The sequence below is a fragment of the Leiobunum rupestre genome, chromosome 9 (genome assembly GCF_980474605.1).
Source record: "Leiobunum rupestre chromosome 9, qqLeiRupe1.1.hap1, whole genome shotgun sequence".
Classification (NCBI taxonomy): Eukaryota; Metazoa; Arthropoda; class Arachnida; order Opiliones; family Sclerosomatidae; genus Leiobunum; species Leiobunum rupestre.
Window position 1 is genome coordinate 34,870,442 of NC_143392.1, and position 15,511 is coordinate 34,885,952.

Below are 15,511 nucleotides of genomic sequence, written 5' to 3' on the forward strand. Positions count from 1 at the left end.
CAATTTTAAAATATATTGAAAAAATTTCTTGTAATAAATTAAACATGAGTGTTCATTACCAGCTTGGCCAAAATTACGATCCTGTGGATTTTTTTAATCTTATTGCTCCCATGTGCCGTGATATATTTGTTAGCTTAGGTAGGTACATTTGTAAGAATTGCAAATTGGAAATTTTTCGAAACTCCGAAAACCTGAACATTATTTTGGATACATCCATGAGCAATATTGTTGACTACGTGAAGGAACTGGAAACAAGCGTAAGAATGGAGTGTAAGAACTGCTTTATTCCTTGTGAATTTAAAATTTCAGAGCCATGCAGCATTCTGGCATTTAACTGCCCAAGAAAACTAGATCCGAGTTTAACCACAAATCGTCAAACATGCCAACTTCAATCTCAAATACAATACTTTGAATTTACTTACTCTTTAAAAAGTTGCGTATTGCACCAAGGAGATTTAGACATTTCATCAGGCCATTATTTAGCGTACGTGAAGTACAACTTTCAGGCTTGGGGTTGTTACGACGACTCTCGTAAATCAGTTTTAAACAATCCAGATATAGGTAAAGACTGGGTTTTGGCATTTTACGAAATTGATAAAAAACCCGTGAGCCATGTTAATCGCACTAAATTGAATAAAAGGCTATTGCAATTGGAAAATGAGGTAGTAGATAGTAATACGAGCTCTTTGTTTTATTCAGAAGTTAAAATAATCGATAAGGATCTCAATGAAAATGGTAATAATTTGTTAAATTTTAAATTGAGAAAAAATGATAAGCCCGTATTAGAAAGAAATGCCGCTACTCAATTGTTTAATTCTGAACCTAGAACTAACGAGGAACAAGCTTTAAAAAGAAATGCTCAATTTGTTAATTTAGAAACTAGAACTAACAATAACCAAGTATTAGACCCTTTAGAAGATTACGAGATAACATTTCCTGAAAACGATTCTTCTCCTAACCCATTTAGTCCTCTTCTCATTAATATTGACCCTCTTTACCAAACTAGCAGCCCCGCTGCTATGGATACTGAAACTTCTCAACTTCATGAAGGTATTTTCACTCCTGTGCAAAAGAATTTATCTCCCTATAGCACTGTCTTTTCTGAGACTTCTAATGATTCGCTTGAAACAAAAACCTATGAAAATGAAGAAGTACCCATAAATGATATTTCCTCATTCATGTCTCCCGAAGTATACAAAAACATAATTGGTAAAAATCCCGCGAGTGAAATTGAGCTAAACGAGTCTTCAACAAAAAATGTCAGTTTTAACATGGCCCTTGCTGAGTGGGAAAAGATGAGCAAATGGCGATATTCCCGTACTTCCTTAAACCCAAAATATTACAAACCAGTACTTGATAAAATATTGACGATAAAAAGCCCCATTTGCATGTGGAATATCAGTTACAATTACGCACCAGTCAATTCACCAAGAGGTGTCATCTTTACGTGCAATCTTTACTGCTCTAGAAAGAAATTAGCAGAAAACCCATGCCCAGCAGAATGTAGGGTTAATATATTTGAAGATCTTCACGGCGAAATTATACATTTAACTAATCCTAGTCATAAATCAGGTGTGATGGCATGCACTCAATTAAATGGTAAAAAAAGAGAGAAAGTCAAAGACGAATTTAGGCGACACCCATCTTTGAAACCTTTACAAACACTACACAAATTAAACAGCCTTGTCTCGAGCGATGATTTGAGTAGATTTAATTTAAGGAATTCAGTTATTCGATCCGGTACCTTAAGACAAGCCAAAGCTGAGGCATTCCAAGAAGAGCAGTTGGCTAGAGACCTCTACCTAAGCCTTCGCTTATTAGCCCAACATAAACAATATGGCAAATATGTACAGACAGTAGGTATTTACCCTCATTTTATATACATGTGGTCGAAAGAGTCAGTCGCCTTATTTCGTGATAACTGTAAAAGAGATATTCTATTCTGGGATGCAACGGGCTCAGTCGCCAAAAAAGCAGGGAAAAAAAAATTCATGTATTATGCAATAGTCATGAGACATCCGAATATAGAAGGTGAAACTTCAGTCCCAATACCTTTGGCCGAATTACTAACGGACGATCAAAGTTTGAATATTATTCAAAACTGGCTTTCTAGTTTTCTAAGGGCACAGGTATCTCTCCTAGGAGCAAGACGTACCGATATTAAGAAACCAGCTGTAATTTCTAGCGATAGAAGTTTAGTTTTAATAAGCGCTGCTTTAAAGGAATTTAATAACATGACCTTAGAAATCTACTTGGAAAAATGTAAAAATATTCTAATCGGCCAAGTTACTGAAAATGACTTAGATATGACTATAATACAGTGTGGAAATTGTCATATGATGAAAGATGCTAGTATTCTCGCAAAGAAATGCTACAATAAAAAGCGAGAATTAGGAATGTTTATGATAAGTATAATAATTAACAGTTCCTTATTAGAGGAAGTGAAAAACAAAATCTACAGCGTCGCTGTTGTTCTCCTTTCCAAATTTAAAAGCAGTTTTTTTGAGAAGCATTTACATAATATTTCCAACTATGTTAATGAGTTACAAGGGAAGTTAAAAGATTATTCTGAAATTTATATTTCCGAGTCATCGGAAGATGGCGATTCTAGTTCGCATGATGCATGTTACGACGAAGAATTGGATCTATTATCTGGTGGAAAATTTCCATATTTCAAACATTTATGCGATAGTATAATACAAGAGGCAAAGTCTGATATTTCCAAGTACCGAATTGAAAGTGACAAAGTTGAAAATGATTGCCTTGGTGCTGAATTCTTAGAGTACATGCAAAAAAACTATTTTCCTACACTTCCTCTTTGGACTAGAATTCTTTCGGGTGATTTAAGTAGACATTTTGAAGTTCAATCTCAATGTGTTCCACGAACCTATAAACCTCGGAATAATTTCATAGACGGGCTTGTTAATTATATCGATAATCAAGCTCATACTCAAGGGCACGTAGAATGTTTCCATAAAATTCTCAAAGAACAAGGAATTTCCAACCAAATGCATAGAGTTGATATAGCAGTTAAGAAATTGGCGAAATTACACCAAGACTTGATTCTCCGCAGTGCAATACTTTCAAATAAACAAGCGCCAAATCAAGCTCGTAAGTATCGCGAGGTGAAAGATACCTATAAACCAAAAAATATCCATACAAAAAGAAACGAATTAAAAACCAATAATTTGAAAAGTTATTTTAGCAGCCCCTTCCTAAAATCAGAAAAACGTTGTTACAACATAAGTAAATGTGATAAAACTGAGATAATCATGCCATTACCAAATAGTTCTAAAAGAAAGAAATTGCAGCTTGTTCAGGGTAAGGACCATGCACGAAAGAAAGTCAAATCTCGAAAGGAGGGTTTTTACAAGAAAATACCCAAAGTGTCAATTTTTAATCGTTATAAATCAAAAGAAACAAATTCAGAGTTGATTTCAAAAACTCATGTAATCTATGAACAACCTAAATTAGCATCTAAGACTGCGTTTAGTTTAAAGGATCACGACTATTTCATCAAAGAAAATACTACGTCATGGTCTTCCGTTAAAAATCTAACGGACGGTGGTTCACTTAAATACAATTTATCGCAAAACGAAGGTAGGAGTAAACCAATAGAACTGCATGTTGTGAACGAAGAAAGGAAAAAAATTGTTTTTAAAATGATTAGTGCAGTTGGGTTAAATTTAAAACGAATTATGGAAATAAAGAACACCGATTTTGACTTTTCGGAATTCGAAACTGTGGTACTTTTGGAATCAGATATAAGGGATACATTCAACTCGCAAGGAGAACATTATTTACCACAAGATTTACTAGATATATTGGAAAATCCAAATCATACAGATTTCTTGTGGGCTCAAGAACAATACAATCATTGGTTTAACACTGGATATCGATGGCCCTTGGTGCCTAACCCAACAGGAAAAGAATTACTACAAAGAAGTCCAGTTCAAACTGCGGACGAAAGACTGCTAAATAACGCTAACAAGCATGGGTTAACTGGCACTTTAGCCTTTTATAAACATCAAATTTTGTTAAGAAACCAAATTAACAACTGGATTGAACAGGAGCAGAGAATAAACCCTCAATTATCACGCACACAAGCTTTTGCGTTGCTAGATCTAACGCCATATTTTATAGAGGATCTAAAGTTCCACGAGGTTTATATTGAAGATAATCCAAAAATTAGAGGACTCTCACCTTGTCGGAGACAATTAGATTTTTAAGAAGAACCTTCCTCAATTTTAATGAATGTATAAAAACTTTAAAACGAGAAAACAAATTTAGAAATGCAGTCAATGAAAAAAAGCCATACAAGACATTAAAAACCAGTCTAAAACCACGATGACAAAAAAAATTTGAAATACTTTGTAGTAAAATAATTAAATAAAAAACATTTGTTAATTATAGATTTTATAAAATGATTATTACATAAGCAAAATCATATAAAAATAAATACCCTTAAACAAAAACAGCGATTCATTTTATGTTCTAAATTGGTACTGATTGGTAGTATAGCTCTTTAAGGAAAACGTTAAAAGGTAACTCGACAAACAAGGTCACATTCTAAAGGGTACAAATAGTGGTGTAAGTAATTTTAATTTCAGGTCGTCTCTATGTGCGGTTATGGCGCTATAAAGGGGCAATTTCGATCCCTCCCTTCAATTTGTAATATGGTTATTAAACGCGGATGTAATAACGCTAAAAATCATTTTTCTGGAAAACCGTGCGAGGTAACTCGACAAACAAGGTAACATTCTAAACGGTACAAATATTAGTGTTAATGGTTTTAATATCAGGTCGGTTCTATGTGCGGTTATGGCGCTATAAAGGGCCAAATTTGAACCCTCCCTTCAATTTGTAATATGGTTATTAAACGCGCTTATGTAATAACGCTAAATATAATTTTTCTTGAAAACCGTGCGAGGTAACTCGACAAACAAGGTAACATTCTAAAGGGTACAAATAGTAGTGTTAATGGTTTTAATTTCAGGTCGGTTCTATGTGCGGTTATGGCGCTATAAAGGGGCAAATTCGATCCCTCCCTTCAATTTGTAATATGGTTATTAAACGCGGATGTAATAACGCTAAAAATCATTTTTCTGGAAAACCGTGCGAGGTAACTCGACAAACAAGGTAACATTCTAAACGGTACAAATATTAGTGTTAATGGTTTTAATATCAGGTCGGTTCTATGTGCGGTTATGGCGCTATAAAGGGCCAAATTTGAACCCTCCCTTCAATTTGTAATATGGTTATTAAACGCGCTTATGTAATAACGCTAAAAATCATTTTTCTTGAAAACCGTTCGAGGTAACTCGACAACCAAGGTAACATTCTAAACGGTAAAAATATTAGTGTTAATGGTTTTAATATCAGGTCGGTTCTATGTGCGGTTATGGCGCTATAAAGGGGCAAATTCGATCCCTCCCTTCAATTTGTAATATGGTTATTAAACGCGGATGTAATAACGCTAAAAATCATTTTTCTTGAAAACCGTGCGAGGTAACTCGACAAACAAGGTAACGTTGTAAAGGGTACAGATAGCAGTGTTAGTAATTTTAATTTCAGGTCATCTCTATGTGCGGTTATGGCGCTATAAAGGGGCAATTTCGATCCCTCCCTTCAATTTGTAATATGGTTATTAAACGCGCTTATGTAATAACGCTAAAAATCATTTTTCTTGAAAACCGTTCGAGGTAACTCGACAACCAAGGTAACATTCTAAACGGTAAAAATATTAGTGTTAATGGTTTTAATATCAGGTCGGTTCTATGTGCGGTTATGGCGCTATAAAGGGCCAAATTTTAACCCTCCCTTCAATTTGTAATATGGTTATTAAACGCGCTTATGTAATAACGCTAAATATAATTTTTCTTGAAAACCGTGCGAGGTAACTCGACAAACAAGGTAACATTCTAAAGGGTACAAATAGTAGTGTTAATGGTTTTAATTTCAGGTCGGTTCTATGTGCGGTTATGGCGCTATAAAGGGGCAAATTCGATCCCTCCCTTCAATTTGTAATATGGTTATTAAACGCGGATGTAATAACGCTAAAAATCATTTTTCTGGAAAACCGTGCGAGGTAACTCGACAAACAAGGTAACATTCTAAACGGTACAAATATTAGTGTTAATGGTTTTAATATCAGGTCGGTTCTATGTGCGGTTATGGCGCTATAAAGGGCCAAATTTGAACCCTCCCTTCAATTTGTAATATGGTTATTAAACGCGCTTATGTAATAACGCTAAAAATCATTTTTCTTGAAAACCGTTCGAGGTAACTCGACAACCAAGGTAACATTCTAAACGGTAAAAATATTAGTGTTAATGGTTTTAATATCAGGTCGGTTCTATGTGCGGTTATGGCGCTATAAAGGGGCAAATTCGATCCCTCCCTTCAATTTGTAATATGGTTATTAAACGCGGATGTAATAACGCTAAAAATAATTTTTCTTGAAAACCGTGCGAGGTAACTCGACAAACAAGGTAACGTTGTAAAGGGTACAGATAGCAGTGTTAGTAATTTTAATTTCAGGTCATCTCTATGTGCGGTTATGGCGCTATAAAGGGGCAATTTCGATCCCTCCCTTCAATTTGTAATATGGTTATTAAACGCGCTTATGTAATAACGCTAAAAATCATTTTTCTTGAAAACCGTTCGAGGTAACTCGACAACCAAGGTAACATTCTAAACGGTAAAAATATTAGTGTTAATGGTTTTAATATCAGGTCGGTTCTATGTGCGGTTATGGCGCTATAAAGGGCCAAATTTTAACCCTCCCTTCAATTTGTAATATGGTTATTAAACGCGCTTATGTAATAACGCTAAATATAATTTTTCTTGAAAACCGTGCGAGGTTACTCGACAACCAAGGTAACATTCTAACCGGTACAAATAGTAGTGTTAATGGTTTTAATTTCAGGTCGTCTCTATGTGCGGTTATGGCGTTATAAAGGGCCAAATTTGAACCCTCCCTTCAATTTGTAATATGGTTATTAAACGCGCTTATGTAATAACGCTAAATATAATTTTTCTTGAAAACCGTGCGAGGTAACTCGACAAACAAGGTAACATTCTAAAGGGTACAAATAGTAGTGTTAATGGTTTTAATTTCAGGTCGGTTCTATGTGCGGTTATGGCGCTATAAAGGGGCAAATTCGATCCCTCCCTTCAATTTGTAATATGGTTATTAAACGCGGATGTAATAACGCTAAAAATCATTTTTCTGGAAAACCGTGCGAGGTAACTCGACAAACAAGGTAACATTCTAAACGGTACAAATATTAGTGTTAATGGTTTTAATATCAGGTCGGTTCTATGTGCGGTTATGGCGCTATAAAGGGCCAAATTTGAACCCTCCCTTCAATTTGTAATATGGTTATTAAACGCGCTTATGTAATAACGCTAAATATAATTTTTCTTGAAAACCGTGCGAGGTAACTCGACAAACAAGGTAACATTCTAAAGGGTACAAATAGTAGTGTTAATGGTTTTAATTTCAGGTCGGTTCTATGTGCGGTTATGGCGCTATAAAGGGGCAAATTCGATCCCTCCCTTCAATTTGTAATATGGTTATTAAACGCGGATGTAATAACGCTAAAAATCATTTTTCTGGAAAACCGTGCGAGGTAACTCGACAAACAAGGTAACATTCTAAACGGTACAAATATTAGTGTTAATGGTTTTAATATCAGGTCGGTTCTATGTGCGGTTATGGCGCTATAAAGGGCCAAATTTGAACCCTCCCTTCAATTTGTAATATGGTTATTAAACGCGCTTATGTAATAACGCTAAAAATCATTTTTCTTGAAAACCGTGCGAGGTAACTCGACAAACAAGGTAACGTTGTAAAGGGTACAGATAGCAGTGTTAGTAATTTTAATTTCAGGTCGTCTCTATGTGCGGTTATGGCGCTATAAAGGGGCAATTTCGATCCCTCCCTTCAATTTGTAATATGGTTATTAAACGCGGATGTATAATAACGCTACAAATCATTTTTCTTGAAAACCGTGCGAGGTAACTCGACAAACAAGGTAACGTTGTAAAGGGTACAGATAGCAGTGTTAGTAATTTTAATTTCAGGTCGTCTCTATGTGCGGTTATGGCGCTATAAAGGGGCAATTTCGATCCCTCCCTTCAATTTGTAATATGGTTATTAAACGCGGATGTAATAACGCTAAAAATCATTTTTCTTGAAAACCGTGTGAGGTAACTCGACAAACAAGGTAACGTTCTAAAGGGTACAAATAGTAGTGTTAATGGTTTTAATTTCAGGTCGGTTCTATGTGCGGTTATGGCGCTATAATGGGGCAAATTCGATCCCTCCCTTCAATTTGTAATATGGTTATTAAACGCGCTTATGTAATAACGCTAAATATAATTTTTCTTGAAAACCGTGCGAGGTAACTCGACAACCAAGGTAACATTCTAAACGGTACAAATAGTAGTGTTAATGGTTTTAATATCAGGTCGGTTCTATGTGCGGTAATGGCGCTATAAAGGGCCAAATTTGAACCCTCCCTTCAATTTGTAATATGGTTTTTAAACGCGCTTATGTAATAACGCTAAAATCATTTTTCTTGAAAACCGTGCGAGGTAACTCGACAACCAAGGTAACATTCTAAACGGTACAAATAGTAGTGTTAATGGTTTTAATATCTGGTCGGTTCTATGTGCGGTTATGGCGCTATAAAGGGCCAAATTTGATCCCTCCCTCCTATTTGTGATTAAAAGCGTTCATGTAAAAACGGAAAAATTATTCGGTTTCGAAAACAGTAACTCGAAAAGCATAATAGAGAGTAAGATTAGTTGTAGTACTATTCGAAAATTGAAGTCAGTTCTATTTGCGAACTATCATAGCGAAAATCGTTCTGCTAGGAGAAGAAAACACATTAATATATAAAATATAAACCAAAATAATAATATATAATTATCCTAATTTTTAAAAACGCTTAGTTTTTGTAAGTTTTAAGAGTTAGAAATAACGTTTCATTTTTCGTTTATAAAAAAATGTATATTGTTTAATTCAGTCTTTGGTTTTTGATATTTTATTTTTGGTGCTGCAGGAGTCCAGCGATATCCGGAATATAAATATGAAAACCTCTCTTACTGCTTTCCCCCTTTTTTTCTGGCAGATTGACGGTGGTTAATTTCCGAGGTAAAAATCGCTGGCAACTAACAATTTTTTATATTTATCATATATTTTTAAATACTAAATTACTGTTAAAACGTTTTGCATTACTGTAATCTTTGACGAATAATGAATAGCAAAAATTAAAATAAAAACAAAAGGTGCTCTTCTTCAAAAATCCCCCAAGTCGGAGCTAGGGTAGAGTGTCATTGTCGAAAAATAGGGTCGTTGAGATGATTAGAATTAGAACAATTGGAAATGTCATACTTATTATGTTACTATTGGTGATACGTAAAAACATTCTGTTGAGTAAATTTTATTTTATTACTAGAAATTGTACATAAAGTATACATAAAATGTACTGTAAGTTTGGTTAATGAAAATTAATAAACCTGTAACGTCATCTGAAAATATTTAAAATTTCTGAAAAATGTCATTTTAATAGCAAAGACTGTTTTATTTTATCGGCGATGATCAATTTGAATCATCCGTATATTTCGCCTATTTTCGTTGCCATGGTAACGAGTTTATATCGGCCACGACATTAAGGCGCCGACGATGATCACGGGATGCATTGCTAAACAGGATCGTGTCATGAAAAAACTGTCAATGATGATGATGATCGTGTGGTGTTTTGTCTCGTGATCTGTGACGTAGAGTAGTGTCACGGCCACGAGGTATGCCTACGACGCTAAAGCCAAGCATCGAATATGTCGGCTCAAGCTTGAGTAGTAGTGCAATGAAGGAAGACCGAAATCTGAGATAAAAACTTCATTTCGTAAAAATTGCTTAACACGCACCTTTATTTTGCAAGCAGCCTAAATCATTTTTTCGCTAATATCTTGATTTTATAAACTAAAAAGTAGTCTTGCCCAACTTGTTAATATATTACGTCACAAGACGCCGCTTATTATTATATCTCTGGCGACGATAGGGTGCGCTCGTAGACTTGTAAAAGTAAGAGACTGTAAATCTGCCCTACGTTTCAGCTAGGAGCAACAAACGCAAGGAGAACGCAACTAGCCTTTAAACACGCTAACACAGTGTTGTGTACAAATTTCATTGGACGAGCCTTTTCGCAGTGGGGGGAGACAATTTCCGAAATTTTCCCTTCCGACGGCAGCAGGCGCTAAAGTGTCTAGCCAATTCAAACTGTACACAATAAAATGCACGACTTTTAACGGGTTGCGTTCTCCTTGTGTGGGCCGTGCTGTGTTTGCTGCTCCTAGGTTTCAGAAACGCATTATCGACCATTTTTGACTTTTTGAGTTTAAACGCTCCTCATACTAATTTTAGGGCGCCGATTCTAAATTTGAATTCCGTTTTTTTCTATCGGGTCTAGTTTCCGAGATGTAAAAATGCAAAAACGAATTAAAATCGAAAAGTTTCGAAAATATTCCGCAAAAACGCATTAACGACCGTCGGAAATTTGCATAAACGCATTATGTCGTTAATAAGGGGGAAGACTACAGTGGCCATTGTCTACTTTCGCGCTATTTCAATCTGAACTCTTTTAATTTTGTATTTTAACTCATAAAAATTAATATTTAAGTGTAGAACAGCCTCTTGTTTAGTGCTTAAAATAATTTTGACAATTTTAAATTTAAAAGTATTTAAGTTATTACGTTTTAATTCGGACCCCCGGAGCTTAACAAGTTGGGCAAGCGCCCAAACTACTCTTTAGTTAGGACCTTATATCTCGTTAACTATTAATATAATAATTATCAAATATATTTTAAGCACTAGAGGAAGGTTCAGCCTAATAAGAAAAATATAATTCAATGATGTAATTGTTAAAACAGAAACGTTCAGCTTGAACGAAAAAGAGGCTTTTACTGTATTCTTCCCCCTTAACCAATAAGAGTCTTCATTTCGTATAATTTCGTCTGCTCTCATTTCTTCAGCTGCATTCCCATGGTAACAATCACAATGGCCGTTACTCAGTATTATTATACCACTGCTGCTTACCAATGCGTTTCTGCCTAGAGTTTTAGCCAAATATAAACGTACAAAACGCATTATGTCAAATTATTCTGAGATTTAATTAATTTTGGCGATAGTCGTTGTCATATTTAAATTGAGGACTAAAAGAAACCCCTAAGAACTAATTTTCAGTTTCCAAAATACTGTAGTATTGTTATTTTTCATAAGAATGACAAAAATCGATTTAACTCGAAATGTCATTTTTGGAGATAATGCGTTTCTGAAACGTAGGGCAGTGTTACGTAAGAGTCACATTAAAACAAGAAAGCCACGTTACTTTATTAAAAAAAAACTATTTTTTACAACCGAGTTGCTCAAAGTTCAGCAGCTTCAGCTAGGCTAGGCAAATACCGAACGCACCTTCTTACGTCAAAGTCAGCAGCGACTTTTTTGTCTTTAAACCAGGTGGTGCTGGTGGTCGGATTACAATGCGTAGGAGGGTGGTGGCAAGCCCTACATGCTACGTGATCGAGCCAATAGCTCCCTACACTAACTATTACCGTTAACCCCCAAACGTTTATGATTAAAATCGGTGCTATTTAAAAGGGCTCCGAGTCGTTTTTCGCGGGGGGGGGGGGAAAGGGGTGGAGTTCCTAGTTACGCCACTGTAACTACACTAACTATTACAAGTGTTTATGGAATGGGAATGGGGAAAACTCCATTATGAACTTTCAATCTAAACGCAGGGTTTTCTCCCAGTGCCACAAGCTGGGATCGAATCAGGCATCTCTGGCAACGAAGAGAAAGTGCTAACCACTCTTCCACCCCACCAAAATATCCTCGTTTTGAATGTTGAAATTAACATTTTCAAGGTCGAAATCGTCCTTTTGAACGTAATCATCCGTCGGCTTAACGCCGCACCAATATTATCAGGTTATGCTGTCGGAGAGTTTCGTCACGGCTGGCTAACGTTGTAACGCCAAGACAATGATCACCGGTTAAGTTGGTGGAGCACTCTCCCCTTTTCTTCCGCGGGAGAAATACAATCATCCACCGTAGAGTCCCAGGGTCAAGGGTCATGCATGGATTAACAAGAGCTCACAGGGATAGGTCTCTTCAAAGATAGGGTTACGTTGTTATATTATCTTTGAACGGTCATAGCGCGAGAAATCGGAACTAGGCCTAAGCGGAAACGATTCAATTTGAGTTTTCGGTTTATTTTAGAAGTATGGTCTCCAAAATCGTGGATTAACAAGAACTCGCAATAAAGTTTTAAAAAACTTAGGCTCGTGACAAGTAGAAAAACCTTTTATGCTTTTTTTTGTTTTATTCAATGTAAACACCTGTTTTAAAGGGAGTATAACCTTTTCAGGAATTTGGGGAAATACATAATTCCCCCCCCCTAATTTTTCTAACCACCAGTTATACGTAGTGTTAAATTCAATGTTTTTTTAGGAGTTATACCACTAAAAGTAATCGCGCTTTGGTAGTGCTTAAATTTCTCATATCTACTAGAACGCCTTTCTTGAATCTAAAACCATGTACCTCATTATTAAGAAATTTTATTTGAATAAATATCCAAACTATAATGAAAATAATTAATTTATAGCTCGAATATTGTTGTTTATATGTTAATTAAGGGTGCATTTAAAAAATAAACGCTAAATATGAAACAATAAAGGTTTCAAGTGAGAAATCCTCTTCAGGGTGGGCACGCTTGCTCTAATAGAAGAATTGGGTGTTTCTACTATCGTTCTAGACTAGCTCCATGAGCGAGAAAAGAGGGAAGTTATGGCGCACCCTACCAAACAAGAAAGGTTCTACTCCCTTAAAGTGGGTAAAAATTTTATTGGAACTTTTAACAATTACCAACCATGTCGAATACTATAACTAAATCCAAAGTAGATTAACCTAAGGGGTTAAAGGTGCGTCTGAATGGAGATTATGGAGTAGAAAATCAGTGGACCAATATTACTGACAGTCGCCATTTTAAAAAAAATTGTTTTCATTTCAGACACGAGATGGCGTTACTATTTCCGGACTGGAATAGTTTTTGGGGCGGAAAGTGGGGAGTTGTTAATCCATGGGTCATGAAAGAGACAGAGATAATCAAATCGGGTGGGGGGCGTAACAAAAAAACAAATTATTTCGGATAGGTAAAACCTTTGGGACGTCACCCATGACCATTTATTTTTTTCATGAAGTAACAAAAACCAGTCTATAGACTGTTATTATATATATATATTAAAAAAAACGGGGTCTTCACACCATACACTCCATGTTACAATGGTAAACATTGAAAGAACAGAAAAAACAAGAGCCAGTGGAATTTGTGGAAAAAGTACCCAACATTAAAAAAAAGTAAAAACATAAGACCAATTTAACAGAAAAAACCGTAGACGTTTCAATATAACATCTTCAAGGAAATTGCCAAGAAGAAATATTTCCAAGAGCCAGGACCTGCAAGTCACTGTTTATATAGTGCTTGTTAAAATAATGGAAACGTTTCATAGTTTTCACCTACCCTTCCATAAACTGCAACCTTGTACCTCTTCGTAGTGGAAGGGAGTAACAGGGGAAGGGGCAACCCTTCATGCTGGCCAACTAAGGCTCTGCTTCTTCTTTAAGCTAAGGTGTGAGGTATCGTGCTGAGGGCTGAGTGGTACCGGGGAAGCGAAAATACGGTATCGTGAACGATCTACTCGGGGAACCAGGCAACACCCCGTTGTATTTTAGCCTTCCGACCAGACAGAGGATTCAGGGCGGCGACCTTCTACTTTCCTCTTTTCTCGTGGGATCTTTTATGAATTCCAATAACAAAAAACCATCGGGCAAGGGTCTGTCTTTGACAGTACCCTGCTCTAGCCAGGGGAAGGGTGTATCTCAGGATACTACCCTCCCTTCCACAAGTTCAGGTCGTGGGTCTGTTGTGGAAGATACCAAGCCCATGGTGCTAGGGTCTGCCTCTGGCAGTAACCAGCATCAGAAGCCGAAGTCTACCAAAGACAGTACCCCGACGGAGGGAAGCAAGGTAAGTGCTTCAAATGCCCGTACTCGCAAGAGGAACAGGCGTCGTAAGACAAACAAGAAGGTGGCAGACGACTCTCCAAAGGGTAACTCCTCTTCTAACCAGAGAACAAGGGAGTCAGAGCAAGACTCTCCAAGCTCTCAGCAACAGGCTGCCAAGAAGTCCAAACCACTAACCTTCAGTGAAGCTGTGGGTTCGATGCGGATGGCCATCATTAAAGAATGCTTTCCCTCGAACGGCTTAACCGAGGCAGAAATGGGCACCATCCAGCGTGGGGTTCTGGAGAGGATAGACGGGATACCTTCGGGTAACCCTCTTCCTCAATTCCTGCAATTCCAGCTGAAAGGAGGTGCCCTGGTTTAACTGTGCAAGGATGACTTCACAGGTAAATGGTTAAGCCAGGAGTTCGACCGCAACGAACAGGTTCTCCAGGGAACGAAGCTTTTGGTAACAAAAGCCAGTGACCTGCCGAAACCTTTTAAGGTCGCTCTCCCTACAAGGGACGTCTGGACGAAGGACCCTAAAGTGCTCCTCAGGCGTCTTCAAACCTTCAACGGTGCGCTGAACACCAGCTGCTGGAAGGTGCTGGGTAAATCCGAGGAACCGGCTGCCATCCGTTGGATTTTTATAATGGATGGTGAGTCGGTCATCGCCATCAATGCGGCAGGATTTGCCGCTCAGACAGGTTTGGACAGGGGTATCTTTAAGATACTCAGTCTCCCAAATCAGACCTCAGTCGTAAGTGCTGTAGAGGGTGTGGATAATCCTACACCTATTAATGAATCCAAGTCTAACGACTCGGTAATTTCAGGACTAGAGGACCTAGACCCTCTGCTCAGCGATTTTTCGGAAGGGAATACGCTGACAGAGGACATCAAAAACCTCAGTGTCTCGGACGGTGAAGAGGTCCAAGGCATGGTGGCTCAGCCAGATGGAGCAGTAGTGGGGGAGACTGGTGGTACTAACCTAACCAGTGGGAGTTGTGTGGTCTCCACACCCCTCACGGGGGGGGGGCGGTGTCACCGGTCAACCTCCAATCTAGGCCCGTCGCCATGAGCATTAAGGTGGTGCAGATAAATCTTCATCACTGCAAGGCAGCCTCCGCTGTACTCTGTCGAAGGCTTGGTAAGGAGCAAATTGATTTTGCTCTTATTCAGGAGCCTTGGATTGCCAAGGGTAAAATCCTTGGTCTTAATAGTACAGGTAATGTCTATTATGACCATAATTCCGTTTCTCCTAGAGATTGTATATTGGTACGCTCTCAATCTATCATTCTAGGGACACTGCCGTGGTTAACATCATTTCCCCTTCTGCTGGTGGGAACGATGAACTCACGCTGGCTTCTGCTTACTTTCCTTATGATGATGCTCTGCCCCCACCATCACAGGAGGTGACCAATCTGGTCAACCACAGTGAGCGGTCGG